The following is a 15,964-nucleotide window of genomic DNA, read 5'->3' on the forward strand; positions in this document are numbered from 1 at the left end:
TGATCTTGGGAGTAAGAAGAGTAGGGTGGGTGGGTTACGGCAATAAGCAATTTGAAGGGGACTGTGTGATAGTTAATTTCAAAGACAGTAGAGCAGCACAAGCTATTTGCAACCACAGGGATACAATTGGGGCCCCAGTATTGGTGTAGTAGATTTGACCTACTTCTACCCAAGGCATGTTGCTATCTCTATTTGCCCATATTCTGGAAGGGGTTGGAGTAATAGTCCATCTTATTCCGATAATTCTGTTGGTCCCCAGTTTCACCCATGTGCTCCCTGGCCTGGGTTTGACTGGAGCCCTCCAGGATATTGAACCGATGTCCACCACGGGGAGGCTTCCCGGGCTCAGAGTACGGATGTAGTTAGCGCAGCCCTTAAGCCACCAGTAGTCGGCGACATCTCGTTCGCCGGTCTGGTGGGTCCTATTACTGTATTGGGAGATAACGAGTCCCATGGGAGATTAAGCAGGGGCAGTGGAATGGGAACCCTGGATCAGGTGGAGGGTGGAGATGGTCCCGTACTCTGCGGCGAGTTAGCTGTGGCGGATCCAGTTCTTAGGATTTGCAGCTGGAACGTCGCGGGGATTGATAGGAAGTTGGGCCTGCCGGATTGGAAAACCCTTGTGGAGGGTTATTCCATCTGCATCTTCCAGGAAACGTGGTGCAGGGAGCCCTGTCACAAGGTAGGATACTCAACCCACTTTGTTCCAGCTGTTCCCCCGGTGACAGGGAAGGGACGCCCTTCGGGTGGTCTCCTTATCTGGGTCGCGATATCGTTAGAGTGTAAGGTGGAGGAGCACCCCACCAACTCTCCCGACCTCCTCAACATCACTTTAAAGGATTCCTGGGGTATCCTGCTTTTGGACATCTTTAACATCTATGCTAGAGGAACGAAGGGTGGCACACAATCGGCCACCATTGCTCTTTTAGAAGGACTGCTTAGGCAGCGCCCCACAAATCCCACATCTTGGTGGCGGGTGATCTTAATTGTACGTTCGAGCCCCTTGATACGGATGATGTACTAGGCACAGATGAGGAGGACTCAAGGAGGGGGATTCCCGCTCTGGCCTTGCCCCCCATTAAGAGATGGACCCAAGTGGCCCTACAGATTAACTCCCTCAATATGGAATTTGAGTTAAGGGCAGTCAATGGGAGGTCCAAATCAGATCTGGAAGGGGCCCAGACCTACAATAGGCCAAATCATACATCTAGAATAGATTATATTCTTCTCGATGTTTGTCTATGGGGTGCCCTAAGGGATATGGAGATCAAGTCGACAATTGAGAGTGATCACAATCTCCTCTCTCTTGTCCTCTCCCCCCAGTGGCTTAAGGGTAGGGAGAAACCCCTCCTCTATATGGCCCCTAACCCCCAGGCTGTTACTATTTCTAATTGTGGCCGACGGTTGAAGTGGGCCAAATTTACCTTATCCCCAAAGAAAATGGCAACCGTAGGGTCCCTCCTGCTTGCAGCGTCGAATAAATTAGATATGTCTTCCCAAGTATTTGAGGAGGTCTCGTTGACCTTCTGTAACCTAACCAGGGAATTAAGTAATTTGTTTATCCTCCCTGGTAGGTGTTCGAGAGCTAACATCAGGGAGAAACCGCCTACCAAACAGGGATGGTACACAAAAAAATGCAGGGCGTTGAAAAAAGCCTCGGTGGGAGCAGTCAAATCTAAATCTCAAGTAGCTACCAGGGTTGCAAGGAAGGATTATTACCGGACCTTGAGGGCAGCGAAAAAGGAGTGGGAGGAAAAGTTTTGGGTGGACCTTTTGGCAGCTAGCATAGGAAGGGACGCCAGGGGATTCTGGAGCCTGGTCAGGAACAGGGATAGGCCGGTTACCACGCTGGTCACTTGTAATATTCCTGCTCAGAGTTGGTATAACCACTTTGAGGCCCTTTATTCCCTCCCTGATGGGGTCATTAGCGATTCTTCATCCCCGGTGATCGAGGCATTGGTTGGTCCCCTCGATGTCTTCACCGCCAGGGAGGTTGAAGCCGTGATAAAGACCCTGGTCCCACTAAAAGCTGCAGGCCCAGATGGGATTCCCGGCGACCTGCTATGAGCCTATCCCAAAGAATGGGGCCATCTGGTTGCTTCCTTATTGAATGCACTTTTGGGGGGAGGTCCTGTACCCGACTCTTGGAAAGGGGCGGAGGTTGTCCCGATATTCAAAAAGGGATGTCGGGACAGCCCTGCAAACTATAGGCCCATAAGCCTCATTGACTCTTCCCAGAAGGTGGCAGGGAAGGCGATTCTGGGGAGGGTTCTCCAATGGGTGGATGACAATAAGATTCTGTCAGACCTCCAGGCGGGCTTCGGGTCGGGAACTGGAACTATTGAACAGGCCTTCAGACTAATGCTCCTGCACTGGACGGTGGTGGTGCTGGGCAAGGGCAGTCTTTATTTGGCCTTTATAGACTTGAAGACTGCCTTTGACCTGGTACCTAGAGAGGATCTGTGGAGGGTCCTGCAGAACATGGGGCTGCCCCCCTATATTCTGTCGCTCCTAATTAAACTACACTCAGGGAATTATGCGCAGGTGCGGTGGGGTACGGGGGGGGGAAAGACCGATAGGATCCCGGTGTGCAGGGGTGTCCGCCAGGGATGTGTGCTAGCCCCCACCCTATTCTCTTTGTATGTGAATGGGGTGGTGGAGCACTTACAAAAAGAACCGGCCGATGCACCCTCCTTGGCGGGCATCCGGATCCCTACCCTGATTTTTGCAGATGATACTCTCCTCATCTCAAAGACCCCCCAAGGCCTGCAAAAGCTTCTCGACCGTTTCCAGGAGTTCTGTTCCCTGAGGGGACTGGTGATCAATATCGATAAGACTAAATATCTGGTCATGAATCCCCCCAGGAAACTAGGGCGTCCACCGGTCCTCAATGATTGTCCACTGGAGAAGGTAGCAGAGTTTGATTACCTGGGAATCCAGCTTAGTGACTCCATGAGTTGGACTCCGCATATTAATAAAAGGCTTCTCAGCCATAAAAGGGTTGGTGGCGCGTTACTCAGGGAACACTGCTCTTCCCCCAAACATTGTATGGCCCCTGTTATTGATATTTATAAAGCTAGAGGGGTCTCTGCTGCACTATATGGGGCAGAGCTGTGGGGAACTTGTAATATGGAGGCATTAGCCAAAGTGGAGAGCAAATTCTTGAAAGATCTGATGGCTCTCCCTTTGAGCACACCCACAGTTCCCGTACTACTGGACCTGGGATGTAGATCAATTGTGGATCAGGCACGATTACGGCCCCTGCTGTTATGGGCTCGTTTGTGGAGGGTCCCCGAACTTGCCTCATACGCTGAGGGCCTGTCCGAGGTGATGGCCATGGGGGGTTGGCACAAGGTAAAGTGGTTGAGGGATGTCAAAAGCCTTTTGGGGGAGCTGGGATTGGGTGAAGCATGGGTTACTCGATCTGCCCCACCCAAAGCCACCCTGAAGAAACTGTACTGGGATTGGGTCTCTCACAAACTCATTAGCAACCCACGTCACTGCAATTCCACTACAGCTTTTCTACAAATTAAAGATGTGGTGGCCCATACGAACCCTATTTGATCTGGTTTCCATCGCATTCGACAGGGCACTGTACTTTAGATTTAGGGTGGGCACTCTACCAGTAGGCAATTTGCTATCTAGATGGAAATCGACCACCCAGTATTCCCCCTATTGTCCCCTATGTTCCACGCGGGTGGAGACGGTTGCTCACATCCTTTTTGAATGCCCGGACTATTGTAACCCAAGGAAGCGTTGGCTCAAACCAGTGTGCAGATCATTTAGCACCCGCCAATTTTCAGAGCCCCACGGATTTTATTAACAGACACTTCTGCCCTTGTAGTTTGTGGCATCTCAACATTTTTAAAATGGTCTTGGTTGATCTGTTCAAATAGGCTTTCTGTATCAATTTAATTCCTTTTTAATTGTATTTATCCGAATGTTTTTATTGCCTTTTTTAACCTTTTGGATGTTTCGTAATGTACAGTTGGTGAAATGCCTTTTTCTTAAAATATTTGTTGTCCTTACTGCTTTTAAGATATTTTTATGTATCGAAATAAAGCATATCAACCAAAAGATTATCTCCTCATTCAACTACAGGGAAAACTCCTTTTTGTTGTTTAGAGGGAGAATTCCTAACTCTCGTGCCGAACCTGCATGGGTTAATAGATAAGAATTAGCTAGAGGTAAAGAAAACAAATGTGATAATTCTGATATTCAAAAAAAAAGAAGAAGAGAAGTGTAAGAACTGGGGTCACCAGTTCCCCGGGGGTAGCCTGGCATGAGCAGGTAGGCACCCGAAAGCTCAGGTGTTAAGTGACTACACAGCACACGCGTCCACCGAGAAAATAAACGCACGCAATGACTCCACACCAGTGAGTTTGATTTAAAACAATATGTTTTTATATAAGATTAAGGTTCAGGGTAATCAAAAGTCACAGTATCAATTACTCATCAAAGCATTTCATCCGAGGGGAGTAAAGGGAGCAGTTCAATATCCAATTTTACACGTCGCAATAAACCTTTCATTAAAGGATTAGCATCTCATTACTTCACAATGAACCAGGTTAAAACATTTCATGAAGCATTAACTACCAAGGCACCCCGCGGAGGTGGGCCTCGCATTAAGAATGGACAACCAGCTCATCAGGCAAGGATGATTATGTCTTGTAGCAAGATTACACATGTCATCAGGTAAGTAACCTGTTCAGTAGGCAAACTAATTAACTTCTCACCTAGCAAGGGTGAACATTTCATTAAAGTCCTTAGCAGGAATAAACTTTCAGAATAAGCACAGTTAATTAATTCATTGGCAACATCTCATTACAAGAGAACAGGCATCTCATTAGGTACGGACAATATTTCATTGAATAGGGATGACCTTCTCGTTATGTAAGCAACCTCTTCCTTATAGAGCTGTAGGCGCTTCAATCCCCAGGTCAGTAGGTCAGAATCAACCTCGCAGTACCTACACTACGCAGGCATAAACATTTCAGCACCCAAGAGTAATCCTGTTGGGAGGTAGACGTTAAAACACTGGGGCAGGAAGGACAGTGGGTTCAGCATAGGCAAACCATCCCAATAGCATGGGGAACATATTTCATGAAAGAGATATGCATGACATTACCCAGCAATAAGCAGCTCACCAGGCAGAAGTGGAGCCCTTCCCTGCGCTGAACTCACCGTTCCATTGAAGGTAAAACATTTCATCGAATAACCAGGAGCCGTCCTATTCTTTTTGGGGTACAGGCAATATTTCATTCACAGGCCCCAATAGCAATTTCGCTCAGCAAGCTCCTCGCATCGGCAGGGCCTGCAATAAGGTTCCCCTAGCTTCTGCAGCTTAAAAATAACAGCCCCCTGTGCAGGACTAAACATTTCAATGAAGGTTAAGCCAGGTGTAAGGCAATTATAGACATTTCATTGTGCAGTAATGAACCATTCAACAGGCCGGGGTAACAATTTCATTAAATACCAGATAACATCTCCTTAGGCCAGAGACTACAATTCATTGCCTTAGATCAGAGTAAAACATGTAGAGGGCTGGAATGAGCATTATTAGGCAATGTTCAACCCAGCAACAGGCAAAGAGGAAAATTTCATTCAACAGGTCCCCGCCATGGCTGGAGAAGGGGCCTCAGTGTAAACGTCAGGATTGGGGCCTAGGCGATCCCCCAGAGGTTGAATCTCCTTAGCGTTCACCTTTCCCCTAGTCAGGGGTTTCTTTTGGGCTCACTAGTCAGTACAGGGCTCCTGCTCAATTCTAGCAGGCTTGCGGGCACAACGAGGGGCCAACAGGGCCCAACAACAGTCTTTCCCGGGAGGGGGGCGCACTCAGGGCCTCCCGCCCGCCTCCTCGGGGATTACCTGATCTCTTCGGCCCCAATGGGAACCCTTGCGGCGTGTTCCTCGTTAGGGGAGGGCTCTAGTTCTGCTCAGAGCCCTCCGACGGGTACCACTCTGTTGGGTCCGGACACGGGCACAGCAGGGCTACACGGGGCCCCGCGCCGCTATTGTAGCTGGGCGGAGGGGGCTCACACTCCTCCAGGCCCCCTCCGTGTGGATTCTCGGGCGGATTCTGGCTCGTCCGGGTGCTGGGCCAATCAGGTCGCGGTGGGGGCGGAGTCCGGGAAGACGCCCCCGTCACGTGAGGCGGGATTCCGGATTCAAGGCCTAGGGTGGCCTTCCGCGGACTCCGGCGGCCCTCTCCTGGTACCGGGGGCCGCGGCAGCGATGTTCCCAGCGGGGGAGCCTCCTTAACCTGGATGCCTGGCCGCGGCAGTGATGAGGGCCGCAGCAGGTCTTCGCGACGGCGCAAGGCAGCACCAGTTGTCTCCCAGGTCAGGGAGTGAATCGGCCTCACATGCAGGGCTCTCCGAGGACCCGGGCTGCAGCGGTGAGTGGGGGCTGAGATACCATGCGGTCCCAGCGCCGAGAGGGGCACAGGGGGCAGTTCAGCGGCACAACAACCCTGGCCGTCCAGCGCTTAAGGGGAAATTACAGCGCTTCTCAGGGATACAGCAGGAGTGCGCTGGGTAGGTAGGGCAGGACGGTTCACAGTCCAGGAATTTCAAGCTGGACAGGCCACACGACAGTGGCAAATCAGCAAGGGGTCCAGGACAGGATTAAGGGGCACAGAAGTAGCACAGCCCAGTACCTGGTTGATCCCCAGCAGTCCTGTGGTAGTTAGGTTTCTTCTTGGCGCTGGAGGGTTTTGGCGCCCTTGTGGATAGTTCCTTGTTTCTTGAAGGGGGGTTGAGTTGAGGGCTGCTGACAGGATTTCTCAGCAGGTCACTCTAGATGGTCCCTGGGTTCCCCCTCCCGCCGGGCCAGATCAGTGGGCTAGCTCAGGGTACCTCACTCAACTTGAAAGGCAGCGCCTAAACCCTGTCACTCCCAGTGGCATAGGCCCCTGACTAGGCCCTACCGCCTAAATCTCCTGCGTGGGTCCCCCAGGTCAGTGATGCCCCAACTGACTGGAAAGTTTCCCTCCCTTTCTTTATATAGGCCCAGGTCAGGTGACCACCCTCTAAGGCGGCAAAAATAGGCTCCGCCCCTATTCTAGAAGGTTCCAGGAGCCTCCCTACTCTAACTGTGGGCAGGCAAGGCAGGCTGGAATGGCAACAATGTTTAGGGGTTCCAGCCAGCTCCTGGCAACTAGAGTGCGACTAAAAAGACCACGCCGCAGTAGCAGGGATCAGTGGCAGCCATGTTGGGGGTAGAGAGCACCTGCACCTAGCATCATTTTAATATTACACAGGGCATCTCAACCTCACAGGGCCTATACAACTTTAGTACCATGGGGGGGACATCCTGGATTAGGAGAAGCGAAAAGCAAAACATTTCCGGGAAAAGGGCCAAGTCCAACAAGAAGGCGAAACAAAGAAAACAATATTTTGATTCCAGAAAGGCAGTAAGAAAGACCCGTGCTGTTGTAGGTGATTTAGTTATGTTTAAACACCCTGGTGTAGGAGGAAGTTCTGTGTCAAAATGTATTAAACCTGTTGAGGTTATTAAAGTTTTCAAGAATGCGGTAAAGACACATGACCATCGCATTTGGAATTTAAATAGAGTTGTGGTTGTCAACAAGAATGGAAAGTGTCCTAGAGCAGGTGAACATAGATTGCATGGATCTGTAATTAGAAACTCATCTGGAATGTGTCAACGTCCAGCCTATCGCTCTGATTCCGTTTGTTAAGGAAAGGGGATGAGTGGAAACCTGTATTCACGTTCACCTGTTCAACAGGTGTATGTTAGAATAGCAATGTGTCATTGTGAGAATGTTAGGAATGTCATCTGTATTAGTCACATAGGAGTTGTAGGTATGTCATTACATTCTGTATTTAGATTTAAAGTAGAGAAAAACCAGTTGCTGTCCTGACCTTCTGGATGGTGGATGGGATCCTTTTACGAATAAACCTTTCAAGAACCGTAACTTGGAGAGCACCCTTATTGACAAGGATACTTCAGGGCCTCTCTGAAGATGGCATTATTGCAAATGTAAGGAGTGTGAGGAGGAAAACAGACCCCGGAAAAGAGAAAATATTCCCAGGACACCCTTAGCCACACCCAACTCGTCATCAGCTCAACTGAGGTAGCATAGCTGTGAAACATTCTGCACAAATACAAAAACCTTTTTAACAAACATGTGTCAGAGGCCAGACCCTCATAAAGAGTCCGAACACACGCCAGCGTGTGGAGGAGGCTGGATAAAGACAGAGGATTGGACACTTACCTGTGGAAGAGGGGTCTCTCCAGGTCGGTGAAGTAGGAGTGCTGCGTGAAGGAGCTGGTCATGTGAGTCAAAGCGCTGCACGGCATCTGCGGAGGCTTGACGCAGCGGAACGGGTACTCCCCTTTCTTCTCCATATAGTCACAGACCTCCTCTTGAGTGTCCAAGTCAAACCCACAGGTGGTCACCAAACTCTGCGTTGAGTTGGTAAACTTTGCATTATGACTCACGTAGCCAAAACCAGAGTTTCTTGCCCTCCATAAAGCGGCCACAGCTTCGCTGGGGTGGATCAAAAGCAGAGAAATGCTGACCCTTCCTGCCCAGAACAAGGTGAAATGCACATGGTAGGATCCATTGCCGTGGTCTGCGATCCTGCCGGAGGCTCCTGCAGCAAGTTCTGGTGAGTAAATTCTCGCCCTTAGAAAGTCACCGCCATGCTTCTTCCTGTGGCCCAAGTAGTCATACATGTCGAGCTTCACCGTCACGTTGTCACCGATGCAGTATCTATTTCTGGGGTTCAGGATCGACGCCCGACTCTGTCCAGCGCATGTCGTGTTGTCCAAGTGAGTGAAACTAACTTTGGGTACAAGCTTGTCTATTTCACGAAGGATCTTTTTTACGTGTAGTTCCGCCACATCCGATTGAACCTTCTTCTGTGAGGACTCCACGAAAGGCAGGTGGTTTTTTGGGAAGTCCACGTTTGTGAGGATGTTTAGTTTCCCATTGAGAGCATCTTCTGCCTTCACCACAGTGAATCCAGGCTCAGAGTTGATATGACAGACCCATCTGATAGCTTCCAACTGCCAAAGTAAACACAAAGGACATGAAAGAATATTACACTTTGTGATACGAAGGCATCCTGCCAAGAAGCGGTCTTGAAAGGGGGACATGCTCACCCGTGGGACAAGCCGCTCTCAGTGGGTACACACATCCCTGCACACAACACGCGAGCGCTTATTCCAGGACCCACTCCTCTAAACATTTCTGGAAGACTAATCCCCCAAGCCACACTGTGAAGAACCCAAGAGACCACAGACGTGCGTCTTAGGTGTGAAAAAGGTCAGAGCTTCAAGGAACGCCACAGGTATCAACATTATTTCACAAAACAAGAAATAAATTCTTATAAATGAAGCATCAAACTTACAAATTCATTCATTCTCTTTTTATCTTTCTCCCCTTGTACAGCCTGCCTTGCCAAACCCATCTCTCTTTAGATTGAACAGTATGTCTCCCTCTGCAAGTGGCTTCTCCCCATTTTTGTCCCATGTTGGCTCTTCCAATCTCCCTTAAGGCCTTTGTCATATTGCCCACTAAGCCACACGTCTGGCAGCTCCAGACTCCCTCAATAACCTCTCTTACCCTGTTTCAGAGGGGCCACCAGGGCAGCACCCCAACAGCTCTATCCAATGAAAAGCTTCTCTCTCCAGCTCTATCCAATGAGAAGCTTCTCTCCCCAGCTCTATCCATTGAGAAGCTTCTCAGCCCAGCTCGCATCCAATGAGAAGCTTCTCTGCCTAGCTTGCATCCAATGAGAAGCTTCTCTCCCCAGCTCACATCCAATGAGAATCTTCTCTCCCCAGATCGCATCCAATGAGAAGCTCGCTGCCCAGGTCGTATCCAATAAGAAGCTTCTCTCCCCAGCTCTATCCAATGAGAAGTTTCTCTCCTCAGCTGGCATCCAATGAGAAGTTTCTCTCCTCAGCTCACATCCAATGAGAATCTTCTCTCCCCAGCTCTATCCATTGAGAAGCTTCTCTCCCCAGCTCTATCCATTGGGAAGCTTCTCAGCCCAGCTCGCATCCAATGAGAAGCTTCTCTCCTCAGCTCGCATCCAATGAGAAGCTTCTCTCCTCAGCTCACATCCAATGAGAAGCTTCTCTCCTCAGCTCGCATCCAATAAGAAGCTTCTCTGCCCAGCTCTATCCAATAAGAAGCTTCTCTCCCCAGCTCTATCCAATGAGAAGCTTCTCTCCCCAGCTCGTATCCAATGAGAAGCTTCTCTCCCCAGCTCTATCCATTGGGAAGCTTCTCAGCCCAGCTCACATCCAATGAGAAGCTTCTCTCCCCAGCTCTATCCAATAAGAAGCTTCTCTCCTCAGCTCACATCCAATTAGAAGCTTCTCTCCTCAGCTCACATCCAATGAGAAGCTTCTCTGCCTCGCTCGCATCCATTAAGAAGCTTCTCTGCCCAGCTCTATCCAATAAGAAGCTTCTCTCCCCAGCTCTATCCAATGAGAAGCTTCTCAGCCCAGCTCGCATCCAATGAGAAGCTTCTCTCCCCAGCTCGCATCCAATGAGAAGCTTCTCTCCCCAGCTCATATCCAATGAGAAGCTTCTCTCCCCAGCTCTATCCAATGAGAAGCTTCTCAGCCCAGCTCGCATCCAATGAGAAGCTTCTCTCCTCAGCTCACATCCAATGAGAAGCTTCTCTCCCCAGCTCTATCCATTGGGAAGCTTCTCAGCCCAGCTCGCATCCAATGAGAAGCTTCTCTCCTCAGCTCGCATCCAATGAGAAGCTTCTCTCCCCAGCTCATATCCAATGAGAAGCTTCTCTCCCCAGCTCTATCCATTGGGAAGCTTCTCAGCCCAGGTCGCATCCAATGAGAAGCTTCTCTCCTCAGCTCGCATCCAATGAGAAGCTTCTCTCCTCAGCTCACATCCAATGAGACGCTTCTCTCCCCAGCTCTATCCAATGAGAAGCTTCTCTCCCCAGCTCGCATCCAATGAGAAGCTTCTCTCCCCAGCTCATATCCAATGAGAAGCTTCTCTCCCCAGCTCTATCCATTGGGAAGCTTCTCAGCCCAGCTCACATCCAATGAGAAGCTTCTCTCCCCAGCTCTATCCAATAAGAAGCTTCTCTCCCCAGCTCTATCCATTGGGAAGCTTCTCAGCCCAGCTCACATCCAATGAGAAGCTTCTCAGCCCAGCTCGCATCCAATGAGAAGCTTCTCTCCTCAGCTCACATCCAATTAGAAGCTTCTCTCCTCAGCTCACATCCAATGAGAAGCTTCTCTGCCTCGCTCGCATCCATTAAGAAGCTTCTCTGCCCAGCTCTATCCAATAAGAAGCTTCTCTCCCCAGCTCTATCCAATGAGAAGCTTCTCTCCCCAGCTCGCATCCAATGAGAAGCTTCTCTCCCCAGCTCATATCCAATGAGAAGCTTCTCTCCCCAGCTCGTATCCAAAGAGAAGCTTCTCTCCCCAGCTCGTATCCAATGAGAAGCTTCTCTCCCCAGCTCGTATCCAATGAGAAGCTTCTCAGCCCAGCTCGCATCCAATGAGAAGCTTCTCTCCCCAGCTCGTATCCAAAGAGAAGCTTCTCTCCCCAGCTCGCATCCAATGAGATGCTTCTCTCCCCAGCTCGCATCCAATGAGACGCTTCTCTCCCCAGCTCGCATCCAATGAGAAGCTTCTCTGCCCAGCTCGCATCCAATGAGACGCTTCTCTCCCCAGCTCGTATCCAATGAGAAGCTTCTCTGCCCAGCTCGCATCTAAATGAGGTAGAGAGACACTACTGTTTCCTAAATTGGGACCTGGAATTCATCTACCGACCATCCGCATATGTTGGGGAGTCACCTTCAGGTCCTCACCCGTTAGGGACCACTCACTTTTATAGGTTTTTGGTACTGAAAAGCTGACGCTCGCTTTTGGAGCCTTGATGACACGAAACATGTTGACCACATACAAATAGCAAGTACCTTGGGGCCTTAAGACCTTTTGGTAGCCCCACTCTTTCTACTTAGTACCGGTCCTATTTCTGAATTAAAACGTTCATAGGTCCGGTGCCTATTTTAAATCATAAATAAAAGGTCTTAAGGCACCAAGGTACTTGTTATTTGTATGTGGTCAACATGTTTCGTGAATATTGGTGTGTGTAAAGTGACCAGGTGATTTAAAATAGGTACATCATCGATTATTCGTAAAATGGTGGATTAATCAGCCATTTTACGAATAATCGATGATGTACCGGTCTCCTCTATGCATGTAGTGTTAGCCTTTTTGCCTTCTTTATCCTTATTAATACGGTATGTGTGTGCGATAAAGATATTTTGAGATCTTGTTGACTCAGTATCGACAGTGTAGCCTCTCAATTTGGCTGTTAGACCCCCTGTGTTTCGTGTGTTATACATTCAGTTAGTGCTGGGGATAAAATCAGGTGTGGGTCTTTAAAATATATATCCCTTGGACCCTATTTTAAATGGTTTTGTTTATCCCGGGGTTCTCCCAATGGCATATCAATGTAAATATGGGCGTGGCTTAAAACATGTTGCTGAAAATCTGTGCTTAGCTTAGTGTGCTGCCAACTGGTATGTTGTGGCTTCTTTCATTGCATCCAGATTTAACTATAAAATTAACACCACACCTACAAGCCAGTACTATTGCTTTGCCAATGCTTGTATCTGCATAAGATAACTAAGCCCCAATTATGGCTTCGTCGCATGCTATATTGATAACCGATCTTTAATGTTACCCAACTCAATGGTACTACAGAACCAAGCGAGGCTCTCCATTGGCAAATCCAAATCAACCTATTAACCCTTTCGCTGCGGCAGCAATTCTGCCAAGCGCTAAGGGGGTGGGGCGGCCGCGCGGCGCTCCGACACGTATGACGGAACCGCTCTGTCACGGCCCTCGGGAGGGCTGTGCTTGTGACGGAGCGGTTCCGTCATGGCCCCGCCCGCTCAATGGAACGCGCCGCGCAGGTGCCGCGACCGGGCCATGATGGAACCACTCCTTCACAAGCACAGCCCACCCGTGGGGCGTGACGGAGCGGTTCCGTCATAAGCGTGGGATGGGTTAAAAAGCATTGAAAATGCAATAGGTCTCACCTTTGATTAAGTTAAAGCCATTTGCTTTGCTAATGGTATTGTATAGCAAAGCAAATGGCTTTAACTTAATGAAATGCGAGACCTATTGCATTTTCAATGCTTGTTCTTGGTATACTCACATCTTCTTCTGCCTAGATGCTGAGGGGCAGATTTACAAGCCCCTTGCGCCACTTTTGTCGTCACTTTTCCCATATTAAAAGAGACGCAAAAGTGGCGCAAGGGGCTTGTACATCTGCCCCGCAGAGTTTTCAAATTGAACAAATAAGGTCAGATTTGGTTGCAAAAATTAGGAATGCCTTTCTGTAGGAAGGTGGCTACCTGACTATGGTTACCCCAGATTTTTTGCCTGTGTTTAGCTGGTTTTTTGACTTAGTTGACCTGGTTCCCTGCTAATCAGGGCCCCAGGCCATCTGCTCTCTCTGTAAAATGGATTCCATGTACCCTAGGTACATACCAATTGGAAATGGACTCCTTGTCAGCCCCTGTAGAATGCACTATAGGTGCACAGGGCACAGGAGCCACTAAGGCCTACCAGGGGCTGCAGCATATCTTTTGCCACCCCTGGCTGGTTCTTAAATTGACACAACTGGCTGATCACTCAGCTGGGGTAAGGTGGTGTACACACCCCTTGCTTAGATATAGTATACCTATGTCTAAACCTATATCTGGACACATGTAAACCTGTGAGCCACTCCTATAGTCAGGCCTCATCAATCCTGGAGGCTGAGTGCGTGGTTTTATGTGAGATGGAGCTCTAGCATGAGCTGAGCCTGTCTGCAGCCGTCGGGAACAAATCCCTAAGCTGTTTCAGGATAATGCCATACCATATACTATTAAGTGCCTTATAATCCTCGCGGTTATTTAGCAACTCTGGTTTGGCTTTATCAAAACATGTCGTGTAAGGTGTCATACGCTTTGGAATACCATCCCCTCGCCAGTTCTGGCGACGGGGATGGCATTCCACCCCTCTAGAGGGGTAAGACATGTTACTTTACTTTAATGCGGTTGATTTCTCCAAAGGCCTTAAGATCCACAAAATGGATGCCTCTGCCACAGACAAATGTCTGGACCCCTGCAGTCGACCGAAACTCGACCAAATGGGTCCTGGACAAAGGGTTTCCTGTCACAGGAGGGTGTCACCGCCCTCCAGACAGGAGATAGTGTATTGTAGCAGGGAGGTTTGAAAGAAACCAGACACTGCTTGGGGCGCACAAGGCTGCCCCTTGCATAATCCGGCCAAACCGGTTCTGGGGCACTCCAGCCCTCGTGCCAGGGCGGCCTGGATCAAAGGAAGGGGGTGTATCCACCCACTTCCTGGGTCCCACCCATAGGAGGGGACCTAGCAGGTAATCACGCCCACCAGATTCGAATAAGAGTGGGAGCAGTGCCAATGCACATCAGATTTCCTGGAAGAAACATTAGAAACGAAACTCTGGACCCTTGGACTCCCATTTCAACTTGGAAGCCCGAAGAATCTCCCTTGTGGTCAAGGAGTGACCACCCTGCAGCAGCAGGCACCATCCAGCCCTCGACGTCTACTTAGTTGCAGTTCCCGCCGGAACTCGAGCGACTGAGATCAACGAGATCAAGCCTGCCCAGCTTCTAACAGCCCGATCCACAGTCCCTGCAAAGCTGAGACCCGTGGAGGCGACCGGAAGCGTGGGGCACGCCATCTTGAATTGACCACGAGACGCTGACCGTGCAGCCCACGAGTGACCCTCGAAGCTGTGCACCGGGGTTTGAGAAGCCCCCACCCTGAGCTGCTCCTGAGCCGAAGTTCAGCCCTCCACACTCGACGAGTGCTGCGTGGGGCCCTTTGGCACTATTTGGCTCAACGCGTTGGCCCGGTCACTTGCCAGCTGGCTTGTGGTCCCTGTGCCGACGAACTACCTAAGAAGACTTGTGATTCTGGTCGCTCCAGATCCACACCAGCTCCCCTGAAAAGGAGCCCCGACTCTGACCTTCCTGGTCCGAGTGAGAAGCAATCTTCCGATCCCGCGTGGATTGCTCTTACCAAGGCTTGTTTGCTCCAACCCGGAAGCCGACTGCACCGACGGTGAGAGCCTGCGTGGGACAGATCGTGACCCGCTCCTGGACGTCGCAGATGCCCCAGAGCCCACGTGACAGCGGAGAGAAGCTCCTCGACGACCACCTGATTGCGCCCGACATTGCCTGGTTCCGTCCTGGTTCCACCCTGGTCACTGCTGAGTGACCCAGACTCTGTCCCCTCTGCTTTCAGGTACTCTACAACTTGAGTCCACCCTTGGACTCCACCGGACACTTCATCTTTAACCCGCCTGCAGCCGTTTCAGCTTCAAGCACCAAGAGCCTGCGAGTCAAAACCCGACGCCACTTCGACCCTGTGCACCCACTTCCTGTGGGTGAGGTAACTTTGCTCCGCCGGTGTTCCCACACTGGTGCACACCTCTAGGGTCTGTGTGTTAAGTTTTGTTCCTCTAGGTTCAGCGGAAGTGTCCTTTAACTTTAACTTTACAACTTTTACGCACCATTGGTTAACATTGGTGCGTGCGTGCGCTTTCCGCACATCTCCCGAATCCCGAGGGCCATTCCCGACTTCAGCATTGCTTGTCCTGACTGCTCCCAGCGATTCCCTAGGCCCTAGGCCTAACCACTGTTCGAGTGGCCTCTCTTATACCACTTGTTTAGTATATGGTTCGAGTGGCCCCCTGCCCTCATCCATAATTGTGCAACTTTGTATGTTTAAACAGTGCTTTTGATTTAACGCTTGTGCCCCTTTATTCATAAAGAATACTGGGGATTGTTTTTAGTAATAAACACATATATTTTTATAATATATACTTGTGTGGTGTGCTTTCATTTGGTATTACAGGATTGTATGTGGTAAAACAGCTCGCTTAACACGACCTCTTAAGTTAAGCCTT

General features: G+C 49.9%; 1 pseudogene; it reads right to left on the minus strand.

Moving 5' to 3' along the window:
* The window catches only part of LOC144774158 (NXPE family member 1-like), a 115,333-nt pseudogene that overhangs the window by 68,582 nt on the left and 30,787 nt on the right, over positions 1–15,964 (minus strand).

This window comes from Lissotriton helveticus, chromosome 8 (genome assembly GCF_964261635.1).
Source record: "Lissotriton helveticus chromosome 8, aLisHel1.1, whole genome shotgun sequence".
Taxonomy (NCBI): Eukaryota; Metazoa; Chordata; class Amphibia; order Caudata; family Salamandridae; genus Lissotriton; species Lissotriton helveticus.